Source organism: Panicum hallii, chromosome 4, assembly GCF_002211085.1.
Source record: "Panicum hallii strain FIL2 chromosome 4, PHallii_v3.1, whole genome shotgun sequence".
NCBI classification, from domain to species: domain Eukaryota; kingdom Viridiplantae; phylum Streptophyta; class Magnoliopsida; order Poales; family Poaceae; genus Panicum; species Panicum hallii.
Genome location: NC_038045.1, coordinates 50,994,243 through 50,998,859, shown reverse-complemented (window position 1 = coordinate 50,998,859; position 4,617 = coordinate 50,994,243).

Below are 4,617 nucleotides of genomic sequence, written 5' to 3'. Positions count from 1 at the left end.
CTAATATAACATCCTTTCCACTGGATTTTGGGAGTCCCTCTATGAAGTCCATGGAAATGTGGGTCCATGCCATGTCAGCTACTGGTAGCTGCTCAAGTAAGCTAGGATAGGGAGCATGTTCAGCCTTATTCTTCTGATAAACTAGACAGACTTGTACATATTCTTTGATTTGCTTGTGCATATTAGGCCAATAAAATATCAGCTTCAATCTCTAGTAAGTGGCTCTTTCTACTGAATGTCCACCAAAAGCTGACTTATGGAAATTAGCCAAAAGTTGGTCCTTTGAGTGTTGCATCAATGCCTATCCACACTCTGCCTTTGTACCTCAGGATGCCATTGTTCAGTGTAACATTTGGAGCAGCCTGAGCATCTAAATTGCTCTTTGCATTTGTCATCTTAACTATAAGAGTTTGTTACTTGCTCAATCCATGCTGGAACTACTTGTGAAATTGCCATTGTCTATAGAGGTATATGCACTCGAGACAAGGCATCAACAACCTTATTCACCTTGCTTTTCTTAATTTCCACTTTATAATTATATCCCAGTAACTTGATCAACAGTTTGTGTTGGATTTCCTCAACCAACCTTTGCTCATGAATGTACTTCAAGCTCTGCTGATCTGTTCTTATGACGAGAGAAGTGCTAGCAAAATAGTGCTTCCATTTTATAATTGCTTCCAAGATAGCAATAGCTTCTTTCTCATAGGCAGATGCTGCTGTAGCTTTTGAGCCCAAAGTTTTACTGCAAAAGGCTAAGGGCTGTTCTTTTTGTATGATCACAGCTCCTATACCATTACCACTAGCATCAGCCTCTAGTATAAATGATTGGCTAAAATTAGGAAGAGCTAGTACTAGGGGAGATGTCATAATAGACTTCAATTTCTAAAAGGCTCCTTCTTGTTGTTCTTTCCACTCAAAAGCATTTTTCTTCAATGCATCAAACAATGACCTGCAAATTAACCCATACCCCTTGATAAATCTTCTATAGTAACCAGTGAGGCCTAAAAAGGCTCTTAATTGAGTGGTATTCTCAGGAGAGGGCCATTGCTTAATTATACAAATCTTTGTTGGGTCAGTAGCCACTCCTTCCTTACTGATTATGTGATCCAAGTACTCCACCTCCTTCTGTGCAAATGTGCACTTGCTCATCTTAGCATATAATTGGTGAGACCTCAGTCTGTCCAGTACAGCTCTTAAATGATGAACATGATCAGATAAGCTAGCACTGTAAATCAAGATGTCATCCAAAAATACTAATACAAATCTTCTTAGAAATTCAGCCAGCACATAATTCATTATAGATTGAAAAGTTGCTGGTGCATTTGTTAATCCCAATGGCATTACAACATACTCAAAATACCCCATGTGAGTGGTAAAAGCAGTCTTCTCAATATCTACTTGTTTCATTATTATTTGGTGGTAACCAGATCTTAGGTCAATCTTGGTGAATATCTGAGCCCCAAATAGTTCATCCAAGAGATCTTAAATAATGGGAATTGGATATTTGTTTTTGACAGTATTAGCATTTAGTGCATGTAATCTACACACATTGAAACGAACCGGATTCCCGTATCGAGGAATCCGACTCCCTGTATCGTCGTGATAGTCCCTGGATCAAGCGCTATCACATACAGAACTCATTTCAGGCATAATATCACAGTCATACCCATTAAGAGGTCAATCACGGGTTTAGTTATTACATAAATCCAGCGGATCTGTAGTACGGAATTTATTACAAGCCTTTCGGCTAAATCGAACAAGCAGGAAACGCATAGCGGTAGCTAGGTCTTCGGCCATCCTCCGTCTTCGGGTTCCACCTCCACAGGCGACTTGAGCGTAGCTCGGGCCTCAGTCGTACCATCCGTCGTCGTTGGGGTCGAATTCTGGGTCGGATCCTGCATCGTACCAGGCTATCCCCAAGGAATGGGATAGGTTCACGTCACCATCCGTATGCAAGCTTTATGTGGTCTATACTACGGATATAACAGAGTTCAAGGGTAAAGCTGGGGGTTTCCCTATGCATGCAATTTAATATATATAAGAATACACATCTCTCTTCAGCTCCGACTCGGGCTCTTCCGGCATTCCGGACTCCCGGTCACACACACCTTCCCAAAACCACCAAGTCGATGCGAGGACTCCCTCTCCTCGCATCTCAACTGCCCCCTGGCAGGACAATATTCTAGAGGAGGTAGAAATCATGAGTAACACTAACTAATAAGAGCAACAGAGGAGTAGGGATGTCCATAACCGAGGACGCGGCTATACGTATAGTTTTCACCCTGCAGGGGTTGTACACCCGGACCCACTCGAATCGACACTAGCCGGAGATCAGCCGACTAGTATACGAAACACCGGTCTACGAAACGGAAATAGGAGCCACGGCACCATCCGGCTTTCCCGGGTCTTGGGCGCATCCTCCCGCGAGAGGTCGCCCCGGGACTGTGAAGCCTCCCATGCGTCTCGGGGAACGTGAGGTCAGCACCTCCTTCCCCTGCACCGATACTCGATCCTCCTACCGGCTTGGTACCGCGCTTGCTAAGTCCGGACCGGGCCCACCCTCATAATGGGTAAGTGGTGTGCACGCTTACAAAGTCCCACAAGTCATGGTTACTCTCACCCGGTCCTTATTTGCCGGAGCGGGCATCTTCGTCAAAGGCGAATCCACCACGGTGGTCCGCAACTGCACCCTTAACGGGTGCCCCAAACACCTCAACACGTAACCAAACTGTACCCGCCACAGGTACTCCGTAGGGTGTGCCAAGATACACACCCCAAGCCCTCGATCCACGATCGAGTTAGGTCGCCCACTCCCGGCTAAGCCCTAATCACCAACTCCTGATAGGGACCTCTCCACACACGCCAAGACTATCCATCCATATCCCACACATACACTTTCAAGGGTTTACAAGGCATATCATATAATAAACAATTCAAGATGGGTAGACAAGGAGTATGGGTCGTAAAGAGGCCATGCAGGTTTATCTCGATATATATATATATATACACACATACAGCAATAGCATGTCTACAAGCAAATGTCTAATAGGAGTTCAATTCGTAGATGGGCGTGAACCTGGCGTCTCCTCGAAGTCCTCCTGAGTCTCCGGGTAGTCCTGGTCGTCGGTCAGCTCCTCGCGGACGGGTCCTATTCGTAAATACGAGTAAGAGTAGGGTCCAAAGTGCAAAAGTGCACAAAAGGTTGCAAATAAGATCCAAATCATCACAAAACCTACTCTAACAGGTGGTTCATGATTTTAGAAGAATTATGAAACTGGTTTCATAATTTTCGGAGGTCCGGATAATTTATTATGAATTTTCTAAGGAAAAACCTATTTTCTGAAATTAATAAAAGGGTTTCAGAAAAGAAAAGCCTGAACAGGGACACGTGGCAGCACCAGGGTGGGCCACGTGGCATGCTGACGTCAGCATGACGTCAGCAGAGGGGGTCCCGGAATGATGACGTCAGCAGTGGGCCCTACTGACGTCAGCGTTGACCGGTCAGCGTTGACCGGTCAACGGTCAACGGTCAGGGCAGGGTCAGCGGTCAAGGGGCCCACTGGTCAGCCTCAGCACGAGGCTGACAGACGGGCCCCACGGGTCAGACCGGGTAAAGCAAAAAGGTAAAAGGGGTTCGGTTTTCTATTGGGCTCAAAGGAAGTTGGGCCGGCTCGAGGCCCGGTTAAGCTCGGCTCGGCTCGCGGTGCAGCTCGGGGTTCAGCCCGGCCTGCGGCTCAGCAGGCCGGCTCGGGCAGCGGGCCAGCTACGCGTGAGAAACGGCTCGGCTTGCTCCTTCCGTGGGCCGGCTTCCTTTCCTTCCTGGGCTGGGCCCTCTTTCTTTCCTTCTTCTCCTCTGGCTGGGCCGGCGCTCCGCCTTCTCCTCTTCTTCTCCTCTTTCTCCACGCTGGCTGCTCCCGCCTGTGTCCTCTTCTCCTCTCTCTGACGGCTTGGTCCCACTGGTCAGCCCCTGCGGGATCCGGTGTGGTGGCCCGGATCCGGTGCGACAGAAAGTGTGCGTGCGTGTGGGTGGGTCGTGCCCGAAGGCGCGTGCGGTGTGGGCGCCCAAGGGGTGCTCGGGGAAAGGCCCCAAAGACCCGGCCGCGACGCGAACGCGACGTCGCGGTCGCGTCGCGGGGTGGGCGCGCACGGCGAGGCCGTGGCGCGGGCGTGGCGAAGCTGGGGCCAAGGCAGCAGCACGGGATGGCTCGGGCTCGGTCGGGGGTGCGCGCGCACGCGCGCGGAGCCTGGCTGCCCAGGGCCGCGGCGTGGCCGTGCCGTGCGCGGAGCACCGGCGACCCGGGCCCGCGGCACGACGCGGCGGCGAGGGGGCGACGGCGGTAGCGGGACAGAGGGCGGCGCGTCGGGCTCCTGCAAGGAAAAAGCGGCACGGCGGCCGGAGGGAAGGGGAGTCCTACGGCCTACTACTGGGGGTTCATCGGCGGCCCCAAGGCACTCGCCGGCAGCACAGGGGAAGGAAAAGGGTGGCGGCCGTGGTTCTCACCGGAGGGGCCGAAGGGGGAACGAGGCTGGTGCGGTGGCGGGTCGAAGCCGGCGGGTCGGTGCGGTGCAGGAAGAGCCGCAGCGCTGGTGAAGACGTTCGGGGCGCCGGCTCGGTGA